The following is a 19,727-nucleotide window of genomic DNA, read 5'->3' on the forward strand; positions in this document are numbered from 1 at the left end:
AGTGAGCCTAGGGCTATGTTATCTGTTGTTGGGGTTATAAACATATAAAAGAAGCCCTTTCCTTTGACAACCATTTGTCTCAGAGATGTTTCAAACTACATTTCACACTGCATGTTCTAATGTCTTTGGATCAGATACTAGCAACTCTCAAATCATGCTCTTTTAAAATTATTGAGAAATCATCGCTTTTGGAGAAAGTGCTCTGACAGACACAACTTAATTCCCATGTTCTTGCCTCTCTCTCTCCCACCACTAACCTGATTCAAGCCTTCAATGTTTCTAACCTGGACTACTGTAACAATCACTAAAAGATTTCACTGCTGGGGCGCCTGGGTGGCTCAGTTGGTTAAGCATCTGACTTTAGCTCAGGTCATGATCTCAGGGTCCTGGGATGGAGCTCTGTGTTGGGTTCCCTGCTCAGCGGGGAGTTTGCTCCTTCCTTTGCGCCCCCCCCCACCTTGCGCTTGCTCGAGCGCTCTCTCTCAAATAAATAAATAAAATCTTTAAAAAAAAAAAGGTTTCACTGCTGCTAGTTTCCCTGGTGTCCATTTCCCCAAATGTCTATAACATAGCCCCAAATAAAAGTGTTCCATGATAAATAAATCTAGGAAATAATGCAAACGATTTCACATACACACACCCTTACCTTTTGGAAGATTAAAAATGCACATTAGCATAGTAAAGACTGAGAAGTTAAGAACAAAAATCTATTCAACTTGGTTTAACCCAGGACTTCACAAATTTCTTTTATATCCCTTTTTTTTTTTTAAGATTTTATTTATTTTTTTGATAGAGACACAGCGAGAGAGGGAACACAAGCAGGGGGAGTGGGAGAGGGAGAGAGAGAAGTAGGCTTCCCACTGAGCAGGGAGCCCAATGCAGGGCTCGATCCCAGGACCCTGGGATCATGACCTGAGCCAAAGGCAGATGCCTAACGACTGAGCCACCCAGGCGCCCTATATCCCATTTTTTAATTTTAATTTTATTTTAATTCTAGTATATTTAACATACAGTGTTATATTGGTTTCAGGTGTATAACATACTGATTCAACAATTCTATATCCTAATGTTTAATGTAACATTAATAACAACTAACACTTTGAAAAATTCTAAGGCTAGCCATTTTCTTACTTTAACATCTTTTCTGGCTTCTCATCACTGCACTATTAAATCCAAACTCCTTGGGATGACATATGAAGCCCTTAATCATCTGGCTCCTCCTTACATTTCTATTTTCATCTAAATTCTTCATGAAGGGATGTCTGGGTGGCTCAGTTGGTTAAGTGTCTGCCTTCAGCTCAGGTCATGGTCCCAGGGTCCTGGGATCAAGGCCCAATCGGGCTCCCACTCAGTGGGAAGACTGCTTCTCCCTCTGCCTGCTGCTCCCCCTGCTTGTGCTCTCTCTCTCTCTGACAAATAAATAAACTCTTAAAAAAAAAAAATTCTTCATGAAGATCCCATGCTCTAGTCATGCAGATATAGTCACACTTCTTCCAACACTCCCCGCTGTTTGATCCCATCACATCTTTATTTCTATTATGCCGTTAAACATACACGTGCACACACACATAGTTAAGCTCCTATCGCTAGGTTCCAGGCACTATGCTAACCAATACTGTCCTGACCTGCAGTCAGCTCTGTCTGTTGGGAGAGGAAAATGAAAAGGGCTAATGTAACGTGGTAAAGGTGGATCTAGAGAGCAGTGGGAATGGGAAAGGAGAAGCACTAGGAGCTCAGGAAAGGCTTCCTCGACATGACACAGATTTCAGGGGATAAGGAGAATAAAGCCAAGGAGGAAGAGCACTGAAGGCAGAGAGATAAAGGCAGGGACCAGCAGAGAGCGTGGGTCAGAAAACCTCAGGCAGTTCCTTACCACTATTGCATGGAGAGGTGGGAACTGGAAAAGGTTAAGGTGGAGGCAGGCAGGGGCCAAGCTCCAGGGACTTTATCCTGATAGCATCAAAACACAAAACAGTTGTTATTTTTTAAAAAATAATTTATATAGCTCAAATTAATATATATTTTGTGGATTTTATGGATTGACTTTATGCCTTTGTGTTAGTTTTATAATCAGGAAGAAATTTCAATAAAAATTTTTTAAAGAAAACACGCATTGGAAAAAATACAGATAAATCTCCCTAGTCAGAGGAAACTACTAACATTTTGCTTTAAAGATATGCTTTTAGTCTTTTTATTGTATGAACTTTTTTGTCGTTGAGTTGAAAAAATATGTTAAAACATAGGAATACCATATGATCCCATTGTTTATAAGACAATATACTTCTACTACTAATATTAAGGCATAATACTTCATTATATGAATTGTTTCCTTAAACAAGTCCATATTGTTGGACATCGAACTTGTTTCCAAATTTTTGTAATTATAAACAACAGAGTGATGAACATTTTTGTTTTTAAATCCCTGTTTACAAGAAAATTTATTTCCTTAAGTTAGAAGCAGAATTGCTATTCAAACAATATGCATTTTAGGTTTTTTTGACATTAACAATTTGCTCCAAATTGGTACAACTCCAAAAAAGCTGTAAGAATTTCACACTCCCATATTAACATATGGAAGTGCCTTTTTTCCCTATTTTGGTATTGAATATTATTATTAAAAAATCTTTGCCTCTGCTTTCTGTGTAGATAAGTGAGAAGATTTTCAAATAATACCCAATACCAAAACAAGAAAAAAGGTACTTTCTGCCCCACCCCTGACCTCTGGGGAGGTGAGAGGAGCTAGAGCTCACCAATGATGTAATCAACCTTGCCTATGTAATGGAACCTCCATACAAAACCCCTAAATGATGAAGCTTGGACAGCGCCCGAGTTTTGAACATATTCATGTGTTGGGAGGGTGGTGCACCCCAATGCCAACTACTGTGCGCCAGACGCTTTTGGACCTCACGCTATGCACCTCATCATCTGGCTGTTCATTTTATATCCTCAAAAAACCAAAACAAACAAACAAAAAAAACAGTGATAGTAAATAAAGTACCTTCCTGAGTTCTGTGAGCCATTCTAGCAAATGATCAAACGTGAGGAGGCGGCTGTGGGAACTTCCTAAATTGATAGCCAGCTGGTGAGAAGTGTAGGTGGTGGCATGGGACTTGTGACTGGCATCTGAAGTGGGGCAGTCTCATGGGGCTGGGCCCTTATTTGTGGGGGTCTCCGTTAATTCTGGGTCATGTCCGAATTGAGTTGAACTGTAGGACACTCAACTGGTGTCTGGAAAATTGGAGAAGTGGTTGGTATGAGGGAAAAAAATCTTCATATATTTGGTGTCAGAAGTGCCTTAAGTAAAAACAGTTCATATGTCAAAATTGATCAAACTGTATACATTATGTGCAGCTTATTATACTTCAATTATACCTCAATAAAATTGTAAAAATATTTGCCAATTTGGTAAGTGAAATGTCTTATTGGTTTTTGTTTTTTCATGAGATGCATAAATACCACATGTAATTCTTATTTAAAGAATAATTTAAATGTTATGACTCTAAATTCTACACTCAATTTAAGAAATCAAGAAACTAACAGCATTACTTCAGTATTGTTATTATACAGCAGTAATGGGCTTGCCAATAACAATATTATAAAGCAACAAAAATGCTCTCTCAACACTCCAGAGAGGCATTACATCACAGTGTAAGAACTCATGCAGAGTTCAGGCTCCCTTATTCTACAGTAAAGCCTGAGTTGACTTTTCTTCATGAATAAAGAAGATTCCTTTCTATAGAGCTCAACTAATGTAATAGTTGTTGAAAGACTGTAAAAGACACATGTGGATTTCTGCAGTCAACTACTGAATGATTTTTAACTTGAATATTAGTAACAGAGTGTATGGATTGGTCACAATTCATTTACGTTCTTCCTGTTGTAAATTTAAGTAGCTTTTCAGTAGGGTAAAGACCTGAAAGTAGAATCAAAGAGTAATTTAGGCTATACATAAATTTAAGGACTTTAACTTATTTTGCCAAATAGGCCTCTTGAAAAACTATACGAATTTATACTTCTATTAGCAGTATGTGACTAAATTTGTTTTCTCATTCTTCTGTTGAAACAGGTTTATTCTAAATAATTATTGGCACTACAATATTTCATTGTTATATTGATATATATCTATCTATCTTTAATTACTGTGCAGGATAAACTTCTCATGTAACCCCGTTCAGCCTGTGCCTTCTTTTCTGTTAGTCTGGACCTCAGTTTTGCTCATGGACTTCAAATGTATTCCCCTTGCTCAAGCCTATTACATCCTACTATATTCATGCTCTCTCTGAGGATGTCCTTAACCCATTCTCCCATCATCTATCTTCTGTCCGTGACTTTGCCTTTAGTACTCCCATGTTGGTACTATCTGTCTGTAACCACTGTACACAGCTACACTGCAGATACAACACTGGCATTATGCTAGCACTTTAAATGAAATTATCCCATTTAATTCCCCACAACAACCATATGAAATGGGTATTTCAATATATTAGAAATGAAAAAAATTGAAGCATGGAGCTCAGCCAAGGTCATATGGATAATACAAAGCAATGCCAGAATACGACTCCAAGGAGTCTGTCTCTAGAGCCTGGATACCTAAACATTACATTAAATGGCCTCCTGAAAGCACAAGTAGGGAGCTGAGTGCAATGTCCAGTCAACTCCATATAGGTACGTTTAATCCAGGAATTAAACTCCATGCCTGGGGTTTGCCTAGGGTCGACTCTAGGGCTGATCCATGTCACCGTGGTTGGCCCTAAACATTCCAGAGATTGACTCACCAAAATCTCCCTAAAATATGGATGTTCAAACAGGATTTTAAAAGCCCAAACTTGCCAGCAACTGTGACATCTTACAAAATGAGGAATGCTGGGCCGTCGTGCCCATTTTACATTTTTCCCATTAGGTTTGTGCTTCTTTCTAGTGTGTATGTGAACCCTCTGGTTCACGCAGAACCTTCTGGAGCATCTTCATGGAGCTCTAGTCCTTACTGGAAGAGCTGCAGAGGGCATTCTGAATCAAGATCTCTTACAAGGGGGGGCGCCTGGGTGGCTCAGATGGTTAAGCGTCTGCCTTAGGCTCAGGTCATGATCCCAGGGTCCTGGGATCGAGTCCCACATCGGGCTCCCGGCTCAGCGGGGAGCCTGCTTCTCCCTCTGACCCTCTCCCCTCTCATGCTGCTTCTCTCTCGCTCACTCTCTAAAAAATAAATGAATAAAATCTTTAAAAAAAAAAAAAAAGATCTCTTACAAGGTTTTATCATATGTGCAGATAAGCAAACTCAGGAGAACCTTGCCTTTCAGTGTTCAATAACGTCCTGACTCTTTGAGAGAGGCTGAAGAACACGAGTGTTAATGAATAGTAAGTGGTATCAGGGTATCAGAACAACAGGGCAAGCCAATGCAGTAAGAAAGATCATGTTATTACACTGGTGCTAGTCTATAAAGAAGAACTTCTCTCCAAGTCCATGGAATGAGTACGTAGCTATTTCTTAGGAAAATCAGTTTGTCACTTTTTATATCAAAGCTTTGAATTTTTTGAATTTTTGTCACAAAACTGTTGGACTAACTTTTTTTTTTAAATAAATACTCAAATACCTAATAATACTCAGGTCTCCTTTTGCTATAGTGAGTTTTGCATAACAAAAAGTTGTAATTCACATAGGGCTAAAAATGTTTTTTAAGTGAGACAAGGAGCAGAATAGTGGGGTGGAAGGTTCCTCTGACTGAAATTTAGCACATGTGTGTAGACTCTGCTTCTACTTAGGTACCATCACGGACAATTCACCAAATTTTAACATAAGAAAGTCAATTATTTGCATATGTTTTGAAAGCTGATGCCTCAGATTTCTATTCCTTCTTTGATCAGAAAGAATATTTTGTTGGGGCGCTTGGGTAGCACAGTCAGTTAAGCGTTAGACTCTTGGTTTCAGCTCAGGTCCTGATCTCAGGGTTGTGAGATCAGCACAGAGTCTGCTTAAGACTCTCTCTCCCTCTGCTCCTCAACCCCCACTCTCTCTCAAAAATAAATAAATCTTAAAAAAAAAAAAAAAGAATATTTTGTTTAGTGATATCTGTCCTGCTTCCTGATTAGCATCAATTATTTTAAAACACCCCCCCATTTTTTGAACTGCTTATCTGAAAAGTTACTTGGTTGCTACTGGCAAAATTGATTCTCAGTGAGTTTCGTTTTTTAAAATCTCTTGTCCGAAGTTTTAAGTGGCGGCCAGGTATAAATATGTTATGTAGCTGATCTTCCTGTTGATAAAGTCCACCCTGCAACTCACTAAATTTCCCTTGTGTGTCCCAATGGTGGTAACACCTCTTATCATCATTGTAATCTGCTCAATAAACCCTAAAGTTTCAGAAGCAAATTGTAATTTTAAAAAATCTTAAAAACTGGGAAGTGGACTGCTGTTTCAAAACAGGAAATCTGAGAAAAGCATGAGCAACAACAACATGATTTATCAGTCTTACAATTATTTTTAAAAAATCACCTCTACGAAAATTCATGAAATCCAAGTAAGGTCTATAGCCGAATTTATTATATTGCACCAGTATCAATTTCCTAGTTTTGTTATTGTACTGTAGTTACGTAAGATGTCACCACTGGGAGAAGCTGAGTGATGGGCACATGCAAACCCTCTGTACCACTTTTACAGCTTTAAAAAAAAGTTGTAAAAGCCCAGTTACAAGAAAGCACTGTTACATTGCTCTGGGCCTCTCCCTCAGTTCAAAGACCCTAGAACAAGATCCTGCTGAGACATCAAGGTAGGAAGGACAGTGGCAGTGGCACTAGATACGGCCCTGAGACCAACCAGGGCCGGCATCAGCAGTGCCTGCTCTTTGAGGTCTGCAGCTTTGACCGCTGCCTCTGCCTAATGCACAGTCCGTGGTTTCGAGGCTCTGGCCTAGTGGCTGGTGCTCTTCTTTTCCCAGGGAAGCTCATGGCTATTTATTAGATGAGCACATATGCAGCCCAAGAAGGAACCACTGGACCACCATGGTCATCCCCCCGGAGTGCAGGGATCGTCAGTCCATCCTCTGCATGTTCTTTAGCTACTAGGCTGATTGGATCTTAGATATTTCCGCTTCCGGCAAATATGAGAGACTCTTAACTCTTGGAAACAAATTCAGGGCTGCTAGAGGGGAGGTGGGTGGGGGATGTGGTAACTGGGCGACGGGCATCAACGAGGACACATGATGTAATGAGCAATGGATGAATCATTAAATTCTACCCCTGAAACTAATAATACAGCATATGTTAACTAAATTGAATTTAAATGAAAATTTTTTTTTAAAAACTCCATTTCCTGCTGCCCTGTTGTTGAGATGCAATGGAACAGACTAGGTAGTTTTAGGGGACTCCACTTCTCCCTCTCCACACAGCTCAGTATCAACCTGTCTTTCAGCTAAGGCTCAAGGGTCCCTAATTCTGCCTAATTTTAAGTCAAATATAAACTAGGAGGAGACAAAAACCAACTAATGCAAAGTTTGAAAGAAATTCTTCTGAAAATCAAACTAAAAAAGGGAAATGTTGACTAAAAGCAATACAATGAAAAAATCAAACAGGTAAATAATTTGTCAGAAGTTTCTTTTTTTATTTTTTAAAAAATATTTTATTTATTTATTTGAGATAGAGAGAGAGAGAGGGAGAGCAAAGAGGGAGACTGAGAGGGAGAAGCAGACTCCCCACTGAGCAGGGAGCCGGACATGGGACTCGATCCCAGGACCCTGAGCCAAAGGCAGATGCTTAACAGACTGAGCCACCCAGGTGCCCCAGAAGTTTCTTTTTTAAGTTCAGTTTCAGAATCAGCTTGGAAGGTAAAGTTCTCTTAATTAGCAAACACTTGATCACATCTCACATTACAGATGATACTAAAGCTGTTCTGGATTAAAGAAATAGCTACATTGAAAAAGATATCATTACTGAACTAATGAATAAAATGATATATTTTAATGTGCTCAAAAAGCATAACTTAAATCAGTGGTGAAATCTAACCTTGTTCTTGCCCTTAGAGTTGGACAGCACCAATTTTGTTGATTTGTGCATTTTATTGGTCTTTTTTCTTTTTTCTTTCTTTTTTTGGGAGGGCAGGGACTACATTTAACATGATGTATGTGAAGTTATTAACTTGGTGAATGCATATGAATTAAATTACTGACAGAATTTGTTGGCAAGATATGAAAGTCTTCTGGTGAGCATAGTACACTTCAGTACCAAGAGGGAAAAGTGCTTAGTGCAGCCCTGAGCCACAAACGGTGGAATCCCAGGGGAGAGGCCTGACAGGAGGCCATGACGCATCACCCAGCACACCTCAAGGGGACTGTGCCTTCATTATTTCAGCTGCGCAACAGGGAGGAGGGGAACACCAAAATGGTAAACGGTAACTTTTCTCTAAAAAGCTAAAAACAGTAACAGCAACAAAAGGTGTTTTTGAATTTTTTTAAAAATAAATTTCAAAGGAACTGGGACAAGCCTTTGGAAAGCTTGTCCCACTGCACAAATGCACACTGTCTTAGCCAAGGAAAGGGGCTAGTTGGGAGTTTTCAAACCCAGGAGCTGAACTGTTATTTTTTCTTTAAAAAAAGAAAACTTAGAAATATATAATGACAAAGGATAAGGACCTGAGTATGGTGAATAAATTCACAACTCACCTTAATAATAAAGAAAAGTCTCAGTTGGCTTATGTAGAAGAAATCTGCTCAAGGCTCAACATTTTCAGTAAAGACAGAACTGTGACTATTTCTACTGAGTAAGACAAAACTGTTATAGTAAAAATGAAGTTTGAGGGGCGCCTGGGTGGCTCAGTTGCTAAGCATCTGCCTTCGGCTCAGGTCTTGATCCGGGGTCCTGGGATCAAGCCCCGCATCGGGCTCCCTGCTCAGCAGGAAGACTGCTTCTCCCTTTCCCACTCCCCTGCTTGTGTTCCCTCTCTCGCTGTGTCTCTCTCTCTGTCAAATAAATAAATAAAATCTTTAAAAAAAAATGAAGTTTGGGGTGCCTGAGTGGCTCAGTCATTAAGCGTCTGCCTTCAGCTCAGGTCATGATCCCGGGGTCCTGGGATCAAGCCCCACATCAGGCTCCCTGCTCAGCAAGAAGCCTGCTTCTCCCTCTCCAACTCCCCCTGCTTGTGTTCCCCTTCTCGCTGTCTCTGTCTGTCAAAAAAATAAATAAAATGTTAAAAAAAAAAAAAAAAAATGAAGTTTGAGAGCAGCTTGTGAAGATAATGAGCCATGTTCAATTATTCATTTATTTAAATGGTGTTAAAATGTTGCTGATAAAATAAAGATTAGTTATCTTTCTTCACAGAAAAAATCCATTAATGACTATTTCCCTTAAACTGCAAAAAACAAACAAACAAAAACCCTGAAAAATGGACTATATAAGCCCTCCACGTGATACAAATGACCAATCTCTCAGCAGGAGGAAACACATACTGAAATCGTTGTCTACTGCAAGAGCCCCCCACACTGCACCACACTATTCCCCTGCTAGCTCTCAAGCATCTGTTCCAGATAGCTCATAAAACAATAATAATTATAGATAAATCACAGTCTTTACTGGAAAACAGGCTTTGCATGTATTAGCCCAGTAATCCTCACAGTGACCCTCTGTCACAGGAATTATGATTATCTCCATTTTTACTCAAATGAAGGCCCCGAGGCACAGTAAGGTCATGGTGAACTCTCAAAGTTACAGCCCATAAGTGGCAAGCCTTGGGACTGCAACTAGTCATCTGGCTTTGGGGTCAGCATGTATAACTACCATTCAGTCAGTAAAACAAATATAAAACCAAAAACTGTTATTCTTTGCAACTGTACGTTCAAGTTCTGTGCAAATGAGTCTTGAAATATTCTAACACCAGAACAGAGAAAAGAAACTGTCAAGATATTGAACTTAATATGAGGTATCTCCTGTTTTTCCTTTCAAACTTATTTTCTAGGCTCAATGAACCAGAGTCTCACTCAAGTGGCATAATAATAGAGAAGACAGATAGGAGCCAAGCTGAACTTACTTAAAAAAAAAAAAAAAAAAGATTCACATTGTGAAACTACTGTTTGGGAAGACATTGAAAAATAACCTGCTCATCCAGCATTATAATTTTATTTGTTGTGAGAAAGTAACTTCAAATATTAGGTTAACATAACAGAAAAAGCATAGCTTTAGAATGAAAGAAATTATTCCATGCAACACTTTCTTTTAATTCTTATATGATAGAAATTATGATTTAATCTATTACAAATTAGTCTATATATTACTCAGAAAGTTATGACTAATTCCACAATATTATAAAGATTTTATTTATTTATTTGAGAGAGAGAGAGAGAGAGAGAGCATGAGGGGGGGAGGGTCAGAGGGAGAAGCAGACTCCCCGCCGAGCAGGGAGCCTGATGTGGGACTCAATCCCAGGACTCCAGGATCATGACCTGAGCCGAAGGCAGTCGCTTAACCAACTGAGCCACCCAGGCGCCCTAATTCCACAATATTTAAATAAAAATGAACTGACTGGAATTATATAAATATTAAACATATATCTAATTTTAAAAATTGCCTTGCAAAAATAACAAATTCATTTTTTAGGCCCAGGAAAGGAATAGTCTAGCAAGACAGAAAACTTAGAAAAAAACTACTTTAGTTCAGCCAAGCACACACAAAAAACTGTTGTCCTACTCTTACCCATGATACCAAAGGCCAAGCTGGGAGCCTAAGCTTTTACCCCCAACAAGCTACAACAAGACTCCCCAAAACCCTCACTTTAGTAGGTTTAGAGAAGGCCTAGTACGGACCTAGGACCCCACTCTATAGTATCAATGGAGATCACAGGAAGCCTGGACATTTACCCTACCCCCACCCAGCAGTAATGTGACACCCTATCCTCTCCCCGCTAGACTGTCATCAGGAGAGGAACAGTACAGAGTCAGGACTTTAATTATCACCTAGCAGTGAAAAGGTTATCTCCATTGTGGTGTCAATGAAGACTATGTGCAGCCAGAATTCACATCCTATCCAGCAATAATAAAGAGTCCCCACCTTGGGTATCAATGGAGGTAGAAGGGGGAAACTGGATTTGTACCTGCAACTAACAATAACAAGGTGGCACCCCTTACTCCACAGGCCAAGTGGTGCCACACACACACACACACACACACACACACACACAAAACCCAACAGAAATAGGTTTACAAAAGATTCAGAGTCTCACAGTATAATATGAAAATGTCCACATTTCAATAAAAAATTACAAATCATATCAAGAACCATGAAGATCTCAAATTGAATACAAAAAAATAAAAAGATGCGAATATTCAGAGGAGAGAGATTTCAGAATAATCTAATGAAAATTTTAGAGCAGCCATGATAAAAATGCTTCAATTAAGCAAGTAGAAACATGCTTGAAACAACTGTAAAACAGAAAGCTTTGGCAAACAGAAAGTCTCAGCAAAGAAATGGAAGATAAGAACCAAATGACAATTCTGGAACTTAAAGTACACAATAATTGAAATAAGAATCTTAGTGGATGGTTTCAACGGCAGAATGGAGGGAAAAGAAGAAGGAATTAGTGAAGTGGAAGTTAAAAAGATAGAAATTACCCAACATGAACAACAGAGGAAAAAAAAAAAGACTGGAAAAAAATGAATACCTTAAGGATCAGTGAGACTACAACAGAAGATCTAAAATCTATGCTTAGATTTTAGGAAGACGGTGGGGCTGAAAAAAGCACTGGAGAAATAGTGGCTGAAAATGCCCCAACTGGCAAGAGTCATAAACCTCATAGATTCAAAATGCTGTGTGAACCCCGGTGGGATAAATATAAAGAAATCCACAACCAAACACATCATAATTAAACTTCCAAAAACTAAAGACAAAGAAAAAGAATCTTGAAAGCAGTCAGAAAAAAGCAAAACAACCTGAGAAAAACAATTCAAATGACAGTGGATTCTCATCCCAAACCATGGGTGCCAAAAGGAAATAGCACAATACTCATCAAGTGCTCAGGGGGAGGGGAGTGGAAGCACTGTTGACCCAGAATTCTATATCCAGCAAAAATATACTTTAGGAATGAAGGGGATAGTGACACATTCTCAGATACAGGAAAACTAAAGACAATTTTCACCAGTAAACTCATGCTAAAAGAATGGTTACACCAAATCCTCTAGCAGAAAAGAAACAAAAAAAGAAGGAACCACGGAACATAAAGAAGGAAGAAGAAATATGGTAAGAAAATAATATGGGTAAATATACTAGAATTTCTCTTGAGTTGTTTTCTGAATTATGTTTTCCAAACAAAGCAAAATCTGCTATCTGATGTCAGTCTATATGTATGTAGAGGAGGGGCACCTGGCTGGGTGCCTGGCTGGCTCAGACAGTAGAGCATGTGACTCTCAATCTCAGGGTCATGAGTTCAAGCCCCACGTTGGGTGTGGAGCCAAATAAATAAATAAATAAATGTATATATATAGAGAGAGAGAGAGAGGAAATACTTAAGACAATTATAAACAAGAAAGGTAAACTGATAAAAAGGGAGGTAAGATTTCTATTTTATTCTGAAGTGTAAAATAACAATATCAGTAAACTGACATTATGATAAGTTATATATATACAGTAATATCTAAGGTAACCATTAAAAAAGGCTATATAATGAGATACACTCAAAAATAGTCTAGATAGGGGCACCTGACTGGCCTAGTCGTTAAGCTTCTGCCTTCAGCTCAGGTCATGATCCCAGGGTCCTGGGATTGAGCCCCGCATTGGGCTCCCTGCTCAGCAGGAAGCCTACTTCTCCCTCTCCCACTCCCCCTGCTTGTGTTTCCTCTCTTGCTGTGTCTCTCTCTGTCAAATAAATAAATAAAATCTTAAAAAAAAAAAAAGTCTAGATAATCAAACTGGAATTCTAAAGAGTGATCAAGTAACCCACAAGAGGCAAGAAAAAAGAAAACAAGAGCAAAAAAGAACAAACAGAAAAAAATAAAATGGCAGACTTAAACCCTAACATATCAAAAATTACATTAAATGTAAATGACCTAAACATACGAATTAAAAGGAGACTGGCAGAGTAGATTAAAAAATATGACCCAATTACATGCTGTCTAGAAGAAACTTCAAGTATTATGATACAGGCAAGCTAAAAGTAAAAGGATAAGGAAAAAAGGTATATCTTATAAATACTAATAAAAAAAGAGCAGGGCATTCAATTTCCAAAAGATGACATGAGGAGATCTATTAACCCACTCCCATCAAACAACCATAATTTAAGAGTATTAATTTAAAAAAAACTTTTTTAAGTTTCTGGAAATTGTTCTAAGTGCATACAGCAAATAAAACATTTTCCCATGTAATAAAAAATTTGGCTGAAAAAAAAATTTGGCTGGATTCTGTCTCCAGTTCTTAGGAGGTAGCCTCTAAATCCTTGGAATTTCCTGAGTGACTGGAGTGTCTTTGTTATTCATGGGGGACCCCTTGGACCACATCAGAGTTTATGCTAACAAAATGATTCAAGATGGATGATGGCCATGTCAGAAAGACCAACTATGTGATTAGACGGTTGGAGCTTTGAATCAAATGATATCAGGTCTATTTCTGAGACGGGGAGAGAGTTGGAGACTGGTATCAACTTTATGGCCAATGAATGATTCAATCAGTTATGCCTATAAAATGAAAGCTCATAAAAATTCTGGGCAATTCTGGAAACTTGAGTGAACCCCTCTGGTTGGTCATGTGTAGGGAGGATGATGCATCCTGACTTCATGGGAAAAGGACATTGGAAGGCTTTGTGTTTAGGAGCCTCCCAGATCTCACCCTATATGTCTCTTGGCTGGTTCTGATTTGTATCTTTTTTGCTACAACAATATCATAATCTTTTTTTTTTTTTAATATTTTATTTTATTTTTTTTAAAGATTTTATTTATTTATTCATGAGAGACAGAGAGAGAGAGAGAGAGAAGCAGGCTCCCAAGGAGCAGGGAGCCCGATGCGGGACTCGATCCCAGGACCCTGGGATCATGACCTGAGTCGAAGGCAGACGCTTAACCATCTGAGCCACCCAGGCGCCCCCAACAATATCATAATCTTAAGTATAGGACCTCCCTGGACTCTGTAAATCATTCTAGTGAATTATCAAATCCAAAGGGTCATGAGAAGCCTTCAATTTATAAACAGTTGGTCAGAAGTGAGAGTGACCCTAGAAACCTCCCAATAGCAGCTGGTATCTGAAGTGACGTCAGTCTTGTAGAGACCATGCCCTTAACCTGTGACATTTAGCCTAACTCCAGGTTTTGCATCAGAAGTCACTATACTGAGTCATTAATCGAGAAAATCTAACATAATCTCGGTATGAACAAGAATCTGTGGCTCTTGAGCCATGATCCATTCCCCCCACCCCATATGCAGCTAAGAAGATGTTGGTGGGGGCTCTCTTTCTCCTCAATCTCCTGTCAAGGAATATGGCATTTCACCAAGAAGGGCAGACCACCAGAATATCTCATTTCCCCCAGCTCCAAGCTGCAAAAGCTAAATTCCTCAAATATGTGGCCATGAAGTTGGGCAATCCCTTCTTCCATCCAGCTACCACTCCCACAGTGAAGGCTCTATACAAGCACAGCAGGCTGAAAAAACTTGGGAACTGACATCCCTCTCCTCAGCTTGCTCAGAGGAGGGAGGTTCATGTTAGGAAAGGCAAGCCAAGAGCAACAGAGCCTACCCACCCTGCCCAACACTCTGGTCATAAAGCAGGGATGTCACTCTCAGAGAAGTGACCACTGTCCCCATTCCCACTCCAGAGCACTGACTCAGAAATTATGCCCAGGGGGTGAGGTAATCCATAAGAACAGAACTGTAAAGCTCTCCCAAAGGAAATGACTTTATTTGAAATGGGTTGTGGGGAAGTTTAAGCCTAAGGGCACTCTTGAAAACACTGGAGATTTTGGTGGTTAGCAATTCATAGGAGTCTGCTAACTTCATGAAAACAGCAGGAAGCTACACTGTAAACCTGAAAGAACCAGGGAAAGACACAGTCAAGAAGAGCGCTCTTGGGGTCAAAACCTGAAATAATGCCTCAGAAACTATTCTGAAAAGGGATCCAAATTTAATTGGATCAGACTGGCAGCAATTTATATCCTAAGAAAACAATAGGGCTATATGCCAGCAATTAGTGGAATCCAGCAGCTGAGTGTTAAATCAACAAAGGCAGAAAAAAAGAGATCAGACAGAGAGCAAAATAGAACCCTACTAAATCCACTGTCATCCTATTTGACCATGTACATGGTTGAAGACTCCTCCCTCTGAGAGATGACATCAGAGGTTTCATACTGCAAAGGAAAAGACTTCACAAAAATAGTCCAGCTTTTCATCTAAGAATAGGAACAAGACAAGGATCCCCATTTTTGACACTTCTATTCAATAAACATTGGAAGTTCTAACCAGAGCAAGTAGGCAAGAAAAAGAAATAGAAAGCATTCAAACTGTAAACAAAGAAGTAAAATTAAATCTGTCCATAGATTATATGATCTTACATGCAGAAAACTTGAAAGATTCCACAAACTGTTAGAACTTATACATAAACACAGCAAAGTAGCAGGATGTAAAGTCAACACACAAAAATCAGTTGGATTTCTATATACTAACAAGCTATCTGAAAAGGATATTAAAAAAACAATCCATTTACAATAGCATCAAAAAACACAGTATTTAGAAATTCTCTTAATGAAGGAGGTGAAAATTTGTACACTGTTAATTATAGAACACTGCTAAAAGGATTAAACAAGACACTGATAAATGAAAAGAAAACCTATGCTCTTGGATTTGAAATTTAACATTATTAAAATGTCCATACTGCCAAAACAATCTACAGATTTGATGCAATCCTTATCTAAATATCACTGGCATTTTTTACAGAAAAAAAAATCCTAAAATTCATATGGAACTACATTATAAGCAAATCAATCTTGAGAAAGAAGACTCAAGCTGAAGGTACCACACTTACTGATTCTGAAACCTTACAAAGCCAAAGTAATCAAAACATTGGGCACTGGCATAAAAGAGACATACAGACCAATGGAACAGAATTGAAAGTCCAGAAATAAATCCACACAGATATGGTCAAGTAATCTTTGACAATGCTGTCACGACTACACAATGGGGAAAAGACAGCATCTTCAATAAATGGTGTTGGGCAAACTGGATATCCACAACCAAAGGAATGAAATTGGACCCTTATTTTACACCATACATACACAAAAAATTAACTCAATGTGGATTAAAGATTTAAACATAAAACTCCTAGAAGAAAATGTAGGGTAAAGTTTCATAACATTGGTCTAAGCAATGATTTCTTAGACATGATATTAAAAGCACAGGCAAAAAATGCAAAAATAGACCAAGCGGGACTATATAAAACTGAAAATCTTCTGTACAAAAAAGGAAACCATCAAGAGAGTGAAAAGGCAGCTTACGGGATGGGAGAAAATATCTGCAAACCATGTATCTTATAAGGGAGTAATACTCAAAATATATAAAGAACTCCTACAACTCAACAACAAAAAAACTAATAATCTGGTTTAAAAAATGTGAAAAGAAAGGACTTATAAATAGACATTTCTCCAAAGAAGACATACAAATGGTCAACAGGTAAATGAAAAGATGCTTGACATCACTAATGATCAAAGAAATGCAAATCAAAATGTTAATGAAGCATCACCTCACACCTGGTAGGACGGCCATTACTTAAAAAAAAAAAAAAAGTAAGTATTGATGAGGATGTGCAGAAAATCTGAACCCTTGTACACTGTTAGTGGGAATGTAAAATAGTGCAGCCATTATGGAAAACAGTACGGAGATACTTCAAAAAATTATAAAAAGAACTACCACATGAAACAGCAACCCCACTTCTGGGTATTTATCCAGAAGAACTGAAAACAAGATCTCAAAGAGATATTTGCACTTTCATGTTCACTGTAGTTTTATTCACAACAGCAAAGAAGTAGAAATAATCTAATGTCCATCAATGGATGAATGGATAAAGATGAGTGGTATATACATACAGTAGAATATTATTTAGCCATTAAAAAAGAAGGAAATCCTGTCACATGTAATAACATGCATGAACCTTGAGAACATTACGCTAAGTTAATAAGCCAGACACAGAAAGACAAATAGTACATGATTCCATATATATGAGGTATCTAAAGTAGTCAAACTCACAGAAAACAGAAAGTAGAGTGGTCACTGCCAAGGACTGGGAAGAAGGGAAAATGGGGAGTCACTGTTCAAAGAGTACAAAGCTTCAGTCATGCACAATGAAAAAGTTCTATGGGTTTACTGTACAAATTGTGCCTACAGTTAACAATACTATACTGTGCATTTAAAAATTTGTTGAAAGGGTAGATCTTATGTTTAACATGTTTTTAGCTACAATAAAAAAATAAATAAAATTTAATTTAAAAATAGTAAATGGGAGGTGGGTGGGGGATGGGGTAACTGGGTGATGGGCATTAAGGAGGGCATGTGATGTGAGGAGCACTGGGTGTTATATGCAACTGATGAATAACTGAACTCTACATCTGAAACTAATGATACACTATATGTCAATTAATTGAATTTAAATAAAATTTAAAAATAGTAAATGTCCCGTATACCATTAATGAACAAGTTGAATTTGAAATTAAAAACACAATACCATTTACATTAGCACCCAAAAAATGAAATTCTTAGGTATAAATCTTGTACAAAATATGTACAACATCTATATGAAGAAAGCTATAAAACCCTGATGAACAAAATCAAAGAGAACTAAATAATTGGAGAGATATTCCATGTTCATGGATAGGAAGACTCAATACTGTCAGTATGTCAGTTTTTCCCAACTTGACCTATAGATTCAATGCTATCACAATCAAAATCCCAACAAGTTATTTATGAATACTGACAAACTGATTCTAAAGTTGATATGGAGAGGCAAAAGCCCCCAGGATAGCCAACACAATACTGAAGGTGAAGAACAAAGTTGGAGGACTGATGCTATCCAATTTCAAGATTCACTATAGAGCTACAGTAATCAAGATAATGTGATATGGGTAAAAGAACAAACAGATCAAAGAAACAAAAGAGAGAGCCCAGAAATACACCCCCATAAGTATAGTCAATTCATTTTTTTTTTAAGATTTTATTTATTTATTTGAGAGAGAGAGAGAGAATGAGAGAGAGCAAGCACATGAGAGGGGGGAGGGTCAAAGGGAGAAGCAGACTCCCTGCTGAGCAGGGAGCCCAATGTGGGACTTGATCCCAGGACTCCAGGATCATGACCTGAGCCAAAGGCAGTCGCTTAACAACTGAGCCACCCAGGCGCCCTAGTCAATTCATTTTTGACAAAGGAACAAAGGCAGTACAGTAGAGCAAAGACAGTCTCTTCAACTGTCAAATGGTGTTGGAACAACTGGATATCCATGCACAGAAAATTAATCTAGATACAGACCTTACACCTTTCACAAAACCAGTAGACCCAAATGTAAAATGAAAAATTAATAAACGTTCAGAAGATAATATAGGAGAAAATCTAGATGAGCTTGGGTATGGTAATGCCTTTGTAGTTATAACATTAAGACAAGATCCATGAAAAAAAAACTGATAAACTAGACTTCATTAAAATTAAAAACTTCTGCTCTAAAAAAATAGACAACAGTAAGAGAATTATAAGGCAAATCACAGACTGGGAGAAAGTATTTGCAAAACATACATTTGATGAACGACTATTATCCAAAACATACAAAGAACTATAAAAACTCAACAAGACAACAAACAGCCCAATTAAAAATGGGCCAAAGACCTTAACAGACACCTCACGAAAGAAGATATACAGATGAAAAAAAGGAGATATACATATGGCAAATAACCATATAAAAAGAGGCTCCACATCACAGGAAATACCAATAAAAATGAAAAATGACATACCACTACACACATATTAGAACGGCCAAAATCCAGAATACTGCCACCACTGCCAAATGCTGATGTGGACATGGAGTTATAGGAATACCCATTCACTGTTGGTGGGAATGCAAAATGGTACAGCCACTCTGGAAGACAGTACTCTTATCACACAATCCATCAATTGTGCTCCTTAGTATTTATTCATAGGAGATAAACACTATGTCCACACAAAAACCTGCACACAGATGTTCACAGCAGCTTTACTCATAATTGCGAAAATGCAGAAGCAACCAAGATGTCCTTCAGTAGGTGAATGGATAAACTGTGATACATCCACACAACGGAATACTATTCAGCACTAAAAAGAAATGACCTATCAAGTCATGAAAAGACATGGAAGAATCTTAAATGCTTATTACTATGTGAAAGAAGCCAATTTTAAAGTAATCTGTATCGGGACGCCTGGGTGGCTCAGTCGGTTAAGCGTCTGCCTTCAGCTCAGGTCATGATCCCAGGGTCCTGGGATCGAGTCCCGCATCGGGCTCCCTGCTCCACGGGGAGCCTGCTTCTCCCTCTGCCTCTGCCTCTCTCTCTCTCTCATGAATAAATAAATAAAATCTTAAAAAAAAAAAAAAAGAATCTGTATCTATGACTCCAACTGCATGATACTCTGGAAAAGAAAAAACTATAGACAGTAAAAAGATCAGTGGTTGTCGGGGGTTGGAGGAAAGAGGAGGAGATGAACAGGCACAGCATAGAGGACTTTTAGGGTAGTGAAAATATTCTGTATGATATTATAATGATGGATA

The 19,727-nt window shown here is 38.3% G+C and overlaps 1 protein-coding gene across 13 annotated transcripts in view; it reads right to left on the bottom strand.

Moving 5' to 3' along the window:
- STAU2 (staufen double-stranded RNA binding protein 2) overlaps positions 1-19,727 on the bottom strand; it is a 311,591-nt gene that overhangs the window by 123,054 nt on the left and 168,810 nt on the right. The gene's annotated exons all lie outside the window — the stretch shown is intronic.

Source organism: Leptonychotes weddellii, chromosome 4 (genome assembly GCF_054177405.1).
Source record: "Leptonychotes weddellii isolate Sample4059 chromosome 4, ASM5417740v2, whole genome shotgun sequence".
Classification (NCBI taxonomy): Eukaryota; Metazoa; Chordata; class Mammalia; order Carnivora; family Phocidae; genus Leptonychotes; species Leptonychotes weddellii.